This window comes from Lissotriton vulgaris, chromosome 2_1, assembly GCF_964263255.1.
Source record: "Lissotriton vulgaris chromosome 2_1, aLisVul1.2, whole genome shotgun sequence".
In the NCBI taxonomy this organism is placed as follows: Eukaryota; Metazoa; Chordata; class Amphibia; order Caudata; family Salamandridae; genus Lissotriton; species Lissotriton vulgaris.
In genome coordinates this window covers 947,815,427-947,828,452 of record NC_141687.1, presented here as the reverse complement: position 1 = coordinate 947,828,452, position 13,026 = coordinate 947,815,427, and the positions used below count along the sequence as shown (strand labels likewise).

General features: G+C 47.2%; 1 protein-coding gene across 1 annotated transcript in view; it reads left to right on the top strand.

Moving 5' to 3' along the window:
* The window catches only part of LOC147731455 (protein argonaute-3), a 1,378,491-nt gene that overhangs the window by 1,345,492 nt on the left and 19,973 nt on the right, over positions 1 to 13,026 (top strand). The window lies entirely within an intron of this gene.

Genomic DNA, 13,026 nt, shown 5'->3' with positions numbered 1-13,026 from the left:
AAAATACTCTGGTTAGCTACATTTGACTGCTCCCATCGTATTTCTTTATTTTCATTGACTATTTTATTGTTAAATCTCTGTTTTCAATTTAAATGGGGAAGTTCTCTATCAAGGGATGTTCATTAATATTCATAAACATTGAATTGTCCTGCCCATATGTGGTATGGTTCAGTGTTTATGTATTTATTACGGGAAACATCCTTTACCACGCAACCGTTACAACGCGGTATGTAACAACGTGGTTTTAACAACGCAAGTCATTATGTCGACTTGCACTGGAGGGCGCTCTAGACTAAGGAATAGTGTGAATTACTATTCCAACACCTTCCCTACTGTACGTAGGCTGGAGTTGGAATAGTAATTTGCAATATTCCTAAATCCAGCACCCTCCAGTGCAAGTCGACATAATGACTTGCGTTGTTAAAACCACGTTGTAACATACCGCGTTGTAACGGTATGCGTGGTATCGACATACATCCATTTATTACTAATACCCTTTACATTGAACTGGTGTTACAGGTAAGTAAATTTTTCCCCCAAGCAATTGAACTTTCATAGACTCGCATGCTTGAATCATTCCCAGTCTTCAAGCTGGTAGTCCCACAGTTTAAAGTAACTTTAAAATAGTAGTGTAATGCTAATTGAAGTATTAAACTTTGTCACCTTGGTAGTATAATCACCCTTTAACCAAACAGTTGAGAGCCCAATGAACACCATGCCCCCAGACGCCACACTACTTCAAATTCCACTGCTTGTGTTGTGTGAAGGGTGTCACTTTACGCGCTACCCCATTATATTCATTTAATTGACTGGTTATATTTCTACAGTGGAGCTCTTGAATTTCCATCCTTTTGGGGCAGCGTTCTGATATAGTTATCTCAGGAGTGTGGACAATCTACATCTTCCATGTCAGAGTCTTGTGGCAATGCCTCTTTAGCCCTCTTGGGTGTTGTGGAATACTGAGCCTTCATGCTAAAGACCTTTGTAAGCACTGAATTTATTATTTACACCAATCTCTTAGGGCCATTGACTTACAAATTTACAGAAAGGTTTCATCAAAGAAAGTCTTGTAAGATCAGGAAGATCACATAGAGCACAAATCTACTTCATGGTAAGAGAGTTTCAAAACATCCAAGAAGCTCCCTCAAAAAGTGCAGAAAAAAGCTGAGAAAAAAATTGCCTACAGTCACAGTCTGTCCATAGACGTGGTTGGTGTGACCGAGAGGTTTCAGCTTTTGACATCTAGACCACTAATAATCTGGTGTAATGGACAGCATGTCTCTGTTATTGCCAACACTTACTCTGAGGTCCATTGGCCTTCAGCCTGTGTACACTCCAGATATGCCATTGACAATCTCAATATCAATTCTACCACCGCCAAGATGATAGCGTAATTGCTGACATTCTTCAAAGATCTCAAAGGTTTCCTTAATTTCAGAAAACAGGTATTGTCAGAGTCCGAAATAAGCACACCTCATCAAGCAAAGGTATTGTCATGGGCCTAGTATCTACTTGCTCTATCCTTGCCCATACCACCTAAACAATCACCTCTAATGCTAGCGCAGTTGATTCAACCACCATTGCCACCCAAAGTGTATCTGCCACAATCATAGATGGCATAGCTGTAACAGCAACAGCCACTGGTACTTTATCCATTTCAACCTCTGACGTCCAAGGGAACTGTCTAACTTTTAGATGAAGGCGATACCACACACGAAGAACAGGAAGAATGTGAGGTCAAAAAGGACGTCACATTTGAATTGGCGCCGAATTAACTATATTGTGCCAAACTCTGCCTCTTCCCCTTACAACTCCCTGACTCACAACTTGATGACATAGTGGGTTTTGACTTCCTGACAAAGACAGCATTGAAGTGACTTGATCTTCCTGTCTCCAGCAGGGAGATGAATTGCTTCCTGTGCAATGTTAGAGATTCATCTGATAAACATCTATCAGAGCCATTCCTGTTATGAATCACATATGCAAAGGTTGCTGGAAAGTCATGCAGGCATCAGCAACAGTAACAGCTGTGGTAGGGTGCCTTGACGAAGCTCTGCATAGCACATCTGCATACCTCATTGGACACTTTCAAGCACATTAAGTAATTGAGTAAGCAACATAAAGAAGGTCTCAGAACCCTACTCTTCATGCACTGCACCTGTGGCAAGGGAGGGGAAATGTCTGAGTAATAATGGAAAGAGAGTCTCCTTTATTGCACCGATGTTAGTCAGGGGAGCCAACTCACTAGAGACTGCTAGAAGATACAGTAGACAAACCTGGTGGGAAATCGCACCGTTACTGGACCTCTTTATCGGAGGACTTACAAGTTGAGGGTAAAACAAGTCTCTAGGAAGGAAAGAGGGCATTCGCAGCCATAACTAATTCCACCATGGTTGTTGCCACAAACGTTTTAGGCAACTAGCAGGAGCAGAGGTACTGCACCAGCAAACCTGACTACTACTATGTATGTAATTCAGACCAGAGCTTCAGAGCAGAATCCTGGGCATGCCACTTAATGGAGATTCAAAATTTGTCAATGACCCTTTCCAGAATATTAAAACATGCATGGATACAGTAAGGTTGCTGGCATTACTTCAGTAGAGGTGTAAAAAGCTTTTTCAGGGTTCCAGAGTTAGAGAACAACCCTCTTATCAAGCAGGGAGTGTATTAGATGTACCACTGCCAGCCCTATCAGGCACAGCAGCAACCTCTTAGCTACTGCTATTCTCAGCAGAATTACAGAGCTCCAACTGCTTTGGTTTATTCAAAACAAATAGCACACCAAAAAGGTGGTAAGGCATTCCATGTGACAGCAAGTACAGGACCCGTGGAAAGGTGAGAAATGTTTGCTTTCTTCCTCAAGTTGTGTTCCATGACTGTAAATGGATCCTCGATCTGTTGCAGATTTTACAAATGCTTCACTACATATTCTCTCGGAGACCCCCATCAGCTTACTGTGCAGGACCATGCATCAGCATCTATGTCTGGTGCAAGCTATCTGTTCTCTGGTAAATTAAAGGAGCCCTTGCACCTTTTTCCAAATCCCAGTATGGCAGAGTTTTTTAGTCACAGTGTTTTCTAAACAGGAAGAAGACTGGCGAGTGGCGGACAATCCTGAACCTACGACAACTGAACAAATACCTATAAATATTGTTGTTCACATGGTTTCACTGCAGGAGATCTCTCTTCTGTGAAACGGTGTTAATTTCAAAGTGGCTGGTTGCTATTACCAATTAAGCGTACAAGTGTCTTAAGTCTGCCCCAATAATCTTCTTAAAACGTATGTATCCAGTGACGACCTACCTCAGAAGACACAGGGCAAGATCTAGAGTTTAGCTGACAGTATTCGTCCATCAGGGTGGCAGAGGACATTACATCCGCCATCCTTACGGACTACGATCCACAATATTTAGAGATCGCCACTTGCCTAGCAATGATATCTGTGGCTTGATAGGAACTGCCATTGTGGTATTTCCTGTCAAGATACAAATAGTTTGGTGGACAGACTCGATTTTGATGGCCTTCAACTAAACTTTGACAATGTTTTTGTTTTTTAAAACAAAATCCCATTGCGGGAATTTGTTGCTGAAAAATCAAAAAATGTATGACACCTACACCCAATTAGTTTTTTTTCCTGTTTGCAGGGGGTCAATATTTATTTTTTCTGTCCCTCACTGGCAGATTTTACCTACCAGCATAAAGTATCTTGTCCGACAAACTCTATATCCCTCCTAGAGTCACCATGTGTTTTCTTACCTGGACGACTGAATGATAAGATTGGTCTACCCAAGTATCCCTACAAACTAGTCTGAAAATATTCGATGGATTTGGCCTGTATCTCATTGTGGAGAAATTATTGCAATGAACACTGTGACAGTGCCCAATTGAATCTCTTTTGTTTCACCATATGCTTGCTTGCTATTTCTTTTTGTTAGTGTGAAGTTTAGACATGCGCATAAGCATTAGCATCATTTCTCTGTCTCCTGTCTAAACCAACATATTTGTGTTGTTTATTATGGTCGCTGCCATTTTAATATGGATGCTTACAGTAGAGGCTAAAATGTTTACATGCAAATCAAGATGACCCACTTATTACAGTACTTGTTTTGTTTCACCTGATAGAGGCATCTAGCTGCAGATGCCTTACCTTTGTAGTCCCAGGCGTCAGGTTGGATCCAGAAGATTTTGATAGCAGTCCCTGTGTGTGCTGGTAAGTGTCGTCAGTCGACTCCATGTGACGTCGTCAGCATCGTGTACATCATCATGACATCTGCGTCGTCAATATAACTACCGCTCTGGGACGCTGACTTCTGTTCTTTTCTTTACCCGCCAGCCAGCACAGATGTGTCGAAGAGAGCTACCCCTGTCATTTTTTGACAGACTTTTTTGCATTTTTTGTGGCCTCCTGTTTGGGGATGCCTGGCAGGAAGACCTGGGAGTTCAAGCCGTGCGGCTTTTGTCACCGCACCATGTCGGTCACGGACCCCCACCTAGTATGTCTCTGGTGCATGAAGAGCGACCATGACGCAAAGTCATGCTCTAACTGCCGAGCCATGATGCCGAAGGCTTTGAGGGAGCAGTCCCTAAAGCTGATTGTGGCTTGTCATTTGGCACCACGGAGGTCGCCTTATCGATAACGCTCCTTCTCCCAGTAGAGAGGAAGGTCCGAGCACCGCTCCGGAGGGTCGAAGTCGTTGCGATCAGTTAAGAGGCACCATAAGAAATCGAAGCAAGCTTCGACTTCGCCCTATCCATTGCCCAACAAGACGCGTTTCCCTTCCTTTCTGGGGCCAGGAGCGAAGTCCAGTTGAAGGAATTTTATGACGCCATGTGTGCTATATTTGGGCGGCCTGATCCTGCCGGCGCGCCTTGAAGCCCTGCAGGTTTGGATGAAGAAGACTCTGTGAGTTCCGCGCCTCCGGCCCCAGGACAGGACCAGCACCGGTCACCAAGGTCCTCTGCGTTGCCGGTGTTCACCAGCGGCACCTCGCCAATCGTCATTCAGAGCGACATGGAGCCAGTCGGGCTCCCACCGACACAGTCGCTGATGCAGCCATACGGCTCCATGCAATTTCAACCTGTCCTAATTTGAAGGGTTAGAAATGGATGATGAGGATTGGGAGGGGCAGCAGGATCCCTTGGAAATCCTGCAACCTCAAGACCTGGACTGGTATGAGAAACTGGTTGATGCCAACAGCCTGCACACCTCTCCAGATTCTTGCATGCTGTTTCCCCCTAACCTGGCTACAGAGGAGGGGGACATCATTTGCTATGGTGGTGCATAGGGCTGCAGAGACTTTGGACCTGCAGCTTCCTATGGTGGTAGTCAAGACTAACGTCTTGACAGAGGTCCTGCAGCCTGGTGTCTCTGCCTCGGAAACCTTGCTGCCCTTCAATGAGGCCTTGACAGATATTCATCTGGGCACCTCGTCCAAGTCTAGCACAGGGGCTCCTGTGAACAGAACGATATCATGCTGCCTTTGCCCTGCACCGGGCGACCCAGCTTTCCTCACCACCAACCCCACAAAGCTTGGTGGTCCAAGCTTCCACTTTCCATGGCTTGTTCTCTTCTGCACCCCCAAACAGGGTATCCAAAAGGCTAGAAGTTTTCAGAAAGAAGATGTTCTCTTCCACCAGCCTAGCATTGTGGTTGGTGAACACCACATGCTTCTAGGGCATTTATTCTCATTCAATATGTGATATAGTTGCGCAGGTGCTGCCCAGAGTGTCAGAGGAGAACTGGATTCTGGTCTCCCAAGATATTTAGAACGTAGGAGAGATGCAGCGAAGTTCACCATCTGCTGTGGCTTGGACACAACAGACTCGCTAGACGGATCGATTTCCTCGACAGTGGCCATACGGCGCCACGCCTGGCTGAGGATATCTGGATTTACAGAAGATGTACAAGCAAATGTTATGGTCATGCCCTTTGCCTCCTTGGAGACAAAACAGATGCAGCGCTAGAGCGTTTCAAGGAGTTGCGGGCTACGGCCAAGTCCTTAGGCCTCACCACACCTTCCCGGCCTGTGTCTGCTTTTTGCTCCTTTAATGGCTACGGAAGGGGCCTCCAACTGTGCCAACCCTACTCCAGCCAGATGGCCCGCAAGTTCAGCAACCTCTGCGTTGCCGCGGACGCTGTTCACCCCGACCTCAAGGATCGGGTGGTCAGATCATACATGTCTAGTTGGTGGCACGATTTGCCATCACCTCCATCAATGGCGGGTCATCACCTCTGACAGATGGGTATTGCAAATAGTCTGAAAGGGCTACTTCCTCCCCTACCAGACTACTCCTCCGTCCATGCCCCCAGCTTATGATTGGCTGACCGAGGATCACCTTGCCCTCCACCGCGAAGAAGTAAAAAACTCTCTTTGCCAAGGGAGCTATAGAGAGTTTCATGGGCCAGAAATAGGCTGTGACTGTTATTCCCGCTTTTTTCTGGTTCCAAAGAAGGCCTTCGTCCTATCCTCGCCCTCAGACCCCTCAACTATTTCCTCAAAACGGAGAAGTTCAAGATGCTCACCCTTGCTCAGGTCCTCTCTGCCCTGGACCCGGGAGATTGGATGGTAGCGTTGGACTTACAGGACGCCTATTTCCATATCCTTGTCCTGCCTGTCCATCGCTGCTACCTGCTGTTTGTGGTTCTCCCCTTTGGCCTCAACAGTGCCCCTGGGTGTACACAAAGGTGATGGCAGCTCATCTGAGACAATGTTCCAGTCTTCCCCCTATCTTGATGACTGGCTGTAGAAGGCGGTCTCGTCCCAGGCAGTAGTCTCCCACCTCCATACTGCAGCGAACCTCCTACATTTACTTGGGTTCACTTTCAACGTGCCAAAGTCACACCTGACTCCCCCTCAGATGCTCCCTTTCATCGGAGCCGTTCTAGACACACTGCACTTTCGGGCCTATCCTCCCGAGCGGCGTTTCAGTGACAATGACTCTGAGGCTGCTAGACCTCATGACCTCGTGCATCCTGCTGGTGACTTATGCCAGATGGCACATGCAGGCTCTGCAGTGGGACCTGGCGTTCCAATGGGCGCAGCATCAGGGAAATCTCACCGACCTGGTTCAGATTTCAGAAGAAACTGCGAAAGATCTGCTGTGGTGGTTGACATACCCTATTTGGGTCAGAGGCAGACCCTTCTCCCTTCTCCAACCAGATCGCACAGTGGTGAGAAATGCGTCTTTTCTGGGATGGGGCGTCCATCTGGGGGAGGTGGAGATCAGAGGACTTAGGTCTCCGGCGGAAGCCGGGCTCAATATCCACTAGTTGGGGCTCTGTGCGATCCATTTGGCACTGAAACCCTTCCTACCATCCCTCAAGGGAAGGCTCGTTCAGGTGTTCACGGACAACACCACCGCCATGTGGTACTGCAGTAAACGGAGTGGAGTCGTGGACCCTCTTTCAAGAGGCCCGGTATCTTTCGATTTGACTGGAACAGCAGGGCAAATCCCTGGTGGTTTAACACCTGGCCAGTTCCCTGAATACCAGGGCGGACAAACTCAGCCACCGGTGCCTTGCTGATCACGAGTGGCGACTCCGTCCAGAGGTGGTGCAAGGTCTCTTTCAGCAGTGGAGAGAGCCTTGGTTAGATCTGTTTGCCTCTGTCGAGAAAGCGCAATGTCAGCAGCAGTTTTGGGATTTGGAGTTTCCAGGGCGGCTCTTGCTCTTGTGGCGCTTTTAGTATCGAGTGGAACTCAAGCCTCCTTTATGCCCGTACCACTCCTGTCCAGCGTGGTCAAGAAGATCAGAGCGACCGGGCACAAGTCATTCTTGCGGATTCAGACTGGGCAAGGAGAGTTTGGTTTCCCGAGCTTCTGCAGATGAGCATTGATCCTTCAATCCTGCTGCCCCTTAGAGAGGATCTTCTATTGCAGCAGCAGGGGACGTTTCTCCACCTGAACCTGTCAACCCTCCGCCTCATTGCGTAGAGATTTAGCGCCGAAAGTTGACAGCTTTCAACCTTCCTCCCGAAGTGTGTGAAGGTATTTTGGCAGCCAGGTGTCCCTCCACTAAGTCGATATATGCCTGCAGATGGCAAAAGTTTTGTAAATATTGTTCAGAACAGTCCGACCCTTTGTCTGCCTCCCTCTCTGACATTCTTCTTTTCATTCTATCTCTAGCCTAGCAGGGCTCTGCTTTGGGCACTCTGACGGGTTACCTTTCGGCCCTGTCTGCCTTTTTACAGTTGCCAGATCAACTGTCACTTTTCAAGCTGTAAATAGATTTCTGAAGGGGCTTACACATCTGTTCCCCCCCTCACCCTTTATCATGCCCAGTGGAACCTTAACTTGGTCCTCACTAATGTAATATGTGCACCATTCGAGCCACTGCACAATTGTCCCCTCCAAGCTGCTCACCATTAACAAAGCCTTTTTAGTGGCAATAATCTCTACCAGGAAGGTGAGCAAGTTGCAGGCGCTTTCCTATCAGCCTCTTTACCTGACGTGTTTCCAGACAAGGTAGTGCTTCGCACTAGTGCTTCTTTTTTGCTGAAAGTTGTGACACCTTTCCACCTCGGTCAATCTGTCACCTTGCCCACCTTCTGTGCTCCTCCGCTTCCTTATAAGGAAGAGGAACTTCTCCACCGTCTGGACCTAAAAAATGCATTATCGTTCTACCTTGACCGCACTAAAGTGTTCTGGGTGGACGACCAACTCTTTGTGGGGTATGTTGGAGCAAAGAAGAGACATGCTGCACAGAACAGGACCATCTCTCAATGGGTTATCCTTAGTATTAAAATCTGTTACGCTCTGACAAAGAAACAGCCTCCTGAAGGCCTCAGAGCTCCTTCCACCAGAGCTAAGGCAGCCACCAGGCACTCCTGCATGGTGTCCCGGTTCTTGACATCTGCCAGGCGGCTAAGTGGGCATCCCTGCACACATTTGCAAAGCATTATTGCCTGGCCAATCTGGTCCGTAGGAAGGGTCTCTTTGGCCGTTCTGTTCTACAGGACTCTCTGATTTTAATCTTTTCCGCAGACCCTCCTCTGGGGATGGTATTGCTTGGGTATCTGTTCACAGGTAAGGAATAAGCAGCTAGACGCCTCGATTGGATGGACAAGTTGCTTACCTTCGGTAACGCCTTATCTGCTAAAGACATAATCTAGCCGCAGATTCCTTACAGACCCACCCATCCTCCCCGCACTGCGGATCAGTTCTTCATGTCAATGCTGTTCGCCTTCAGGGCCCTAGTTGTTTAAACACACCACTGCTAGTTAACTTCATGGCTCCGTGCTTCTGGCATGAAAAGTTGTGAACAGTACTGAAGTGAGCACATTGAGGTGGTGCCTTTATAGATGACACTGACGTCACGAAGACAAACTCTAAGCCATACGACGTCACGCGGAGTCGACCAACGCCATCTACAGGGGTACTGCTAAGAAAAATCTTCCAGATCCAGCCTGATGCCTGGAAGTTCACAGGTAAGGAATCTGCGGCTTGATTATCTCTCTGCCAGATAAGGTGTTCCCGAAGGTAAGTAACTTGTCCAATTATGCATTGAAGGTAATTTTCTAAATATGATATTGTGACATTTGTGTTGATAACAATTGTGTGTATTCTAAATTCAGTATGCTTTTTGTGGGGACCCCGCCTTTCCTGTAATATAACTAATTCCCATAGTTCTTATGCACCTTTGGGTTCCCTTGTTTGTTTGTAACTTAGTATGCATCCAAAGGCAATAAAAGAAAGAGGGGCCAAACTGTTTTTGGCCCAGGCCTGTGAGGACATGCGAAGTCCCCAATGATCAAGACCCTTTTCCAGGTCTATTTCCTTCCATTCCTCAGAAGCTAAGAGAAAAATGCAAAGAAAGCACAAGAAAGGTTCTGGAAGAGGTAGCTCTTTTTTGGAGCTGGAGCTGGTAATGGTAGAGCTATCTGATCCCGCTTCGGGTAGCTTTATGACAGTACCCCAGCTGGACCCAAACTATGAGCCGACACTGTTGGTGCTGATACCATCATTCCCGACGCCATCTGCATCACACCTAACAAATCCTTTGGTGCCCTCAGTTCCAGAGATGCCGACGCTTGGTACAGACCCAGCAGTGCTTCCTAATGCTATGTTTGGAATTTTCACCAGGCCTTTGCAGCCTTTAGATGAACCTCCTGAATCAGGAGCATTTGAAGCCTCCCTATGTTTATGCCAATGCCACCATAAGGTGTGGTACCTGTAGCACTAATGTCAACATTCATGCCAGAGCACAGCTATGCAGGTTATCTGCACTGCCTCCCCTAACTGCTTATCCTCCTCAAAAGAGATCCACATGTGAGGCGCAATGGCTTATTGAACAGAAGGATAATAGGAGAAGAATCCATTATCTTTATCTGTATGGTAGATTATGAGACGGTGGAATTGTAGTCCCAGGATGATGATGGGGTGAAGACCCCTATTAGGATTCCTGGACTGCTCTCCGCCAGAGGCCTGGCCCCTTTACCATCACTGTTCATGTGATTCCCTGCTGGTCCTGCTACCCCTCAGGTTCTGCCTCCACATTCCGTGATCAAGGAAGCAGCTGAGGTGTTGAACCCACAATTGCCCGGAGTGGATTAAAAACAAATGTCATAATGGAGGTCCTACTGTCATCAAACGCCGCATCAGAGCCCTTGCTGCCTTTCATTGAGGCTCTTGTGGAACCTGTTTTAGCAGCCTGGGAGTCAACTTCTTCTGCACCAGACTGGTAGCCAGATGCTATCGTCCTGCTCCTGGCAACCTTTCATTTCTTTCTGCTCACCCCTCTCTTGAGAGCCTGGTAATTCAGGCGTTCTATTCCATGGGGCAGACACAAAGCACATTTCCCTCAGTCCCCTTGGACAGTGAATCTTAAAAGCTAGAAGCATGGGGTAAGAAGTTATTTTCGGCTTGTGGCACGGCCCTGAAATCTCTAAAAGCACATTGCCTTTTGGACAATTACGTGCATGCCTTGTGGACATGGCCTAAATGATGGTACCTCATATTCCTGAGGCGATAAAAGGAAATGTTCAGGATATTCTGAATAATAGTTAGATCATATTCCTCAAACAGAAAAAGTTCAAGATGCTCACCCCAGCACAAAAGTGGCTGGCATTGGAAGCTGAAGACTGAATGGGATCATTTGACCTACAGGATGCGTATTTCCATATCCTCACTCTGTGGCCGCATTGGAAGTATTTATGCTTTTTTTGTGGGTTCTACACATTAACTGTTTGCCGTACACCAATTTTGCTTAGCATCAACATCTTGAGACCTTACTAAGGTGATGGCAGTGGTTGCTGCTCACCTCAGGAGTTCTGCCAGCCCTATTTTCCCTACGTGGACAGGCTAAGCAGTTTTGTTGCTGCAGGTGATGGTGTGGCATCTGCAGTCAGAAATATTCATTACTGTTTGACCTGGGCTTTTCATTCAGCGATCTCAAATCTCACCTGAGACCCTTCCTACGACTCCAGTTCATTGAGTCAGTACAGGACAACACCCTTCTGTGTGCCTTTTCTCCATCTCAGAGGACTGCTGACAACCAATAAATGGCTCCCATTCTTTTAACAAGGAGTGGGATTTACAGTCCTGAGGGCCCTGAGAGTCCTAAGTCGGCTAGCTTTTTGCATTTTCCTGGTCAGACACACACATTGGCACTTGAGGTTCCTGCAGTGAGGTTTCAACAAGCAGTGGCTACAGTGGGGAGACTCCATTGTGAGCTCCACCAGCACAGCGGCAGAAGTGGCATGGTTGAGGAACAAGGCAAACCTCAGCTGCAGGATGATCTTCACTCCCTCTCTGACTATGGTAGTGACAAATGTCTCTACCTTTAGTGTGGGAAGCTTATCTGAAAGAGACTATTAGTTATAGATTCCTTCCCTTAGAATTACCCCCAGGTGTCAGACTGGATCCGGGGGAATTTTTTCTCAGCAGAACCCCTGTGCATTAGTAGGTGGCATCGGTCGACTCTGTGTTTGTCGGCGGCGGAGTGATTGCCAGAATGACGCTGCGGTATCCACTTAGATGACGCCTCTGCGCGCTGATGTCAGTACTTTCTTTTTCTGTGCCGGCCAGCGCATATCCGGAGAGAGCGGTACCCTTAGTCATTTTTTGAGTAGTGATTTTTTTACTTTTGTCAACATCTTTTTCGAGTCGTTCGACTCCTGGTGCACATAGGGATGTCCCATTGTCGGACCTGCTTCATGCCTTGTGACTCTTCTCACAAGTAGATGTCAGTCACAGACCCGCACCTCGTGTGCCTTTGGTGCCCGGATCACAAACACGACCCATAGTCATGCTCTGACTGTCGGGCCATGAACCCAAAGTCTTTGCGGGAGCGGTCCCGAAAGCTTCTGGAGGTCCAGCAGTCAGCTCCAGGTCGCGGGATCGGTCGTGGAGTCACCATCCTTCTTCCTCATCGAAGTCTGCTTAAGACCAAAACTTAAGTTTAACTGAGACAAAATCCTAACTTCATGACTTTCGGTATTCACAAAGGGCATTTAGGAGTAGTAAAGTTAGGATTCCTGACTTTACTACTCTTAAATGCCCTTTGTGAATACCGAAAGTCGTAAAGTTAGGATTTTGTCTCAGATTACTTTTGTGAATCGGGCCCTTAGTTTGCAGACCCAACCCCTGGGTTGGTATTGCTGGCTAAGGTAAGGAATCTATAACTGATAGGTTCTTTCAGATAAACAAGCAACTTACCATCTGTAAGAGACATATATTAGTTATAGATTCCTTACCACCCCACCCATCCTCCTCATTCTACAAACTGACTTCTAGAGTAAGGGACTCCCTTTTAGGGCCATAGTTTTGTGCACCAGTGGTCAGTGTTTTGCATGGCTCTGCGCTTCTGGCATGGAATGTCGTGTAAAGAACTGACGTCAGCGCGTAGGGGCGGCGCCTAAGTAGATACCGCAATGTCATCCTGGCGATCATGAAGATAAACGTGAAGTCGACCGAAGCCACCTACCGACGCGCAGGGGTAGCGCTAAGAAAAAATTCCCCAGATCCAGTCTGACGCCTGGGGGTAATTCTAAGGTAAGAAATCTATAACTAATAAATGTCTCTTACAGA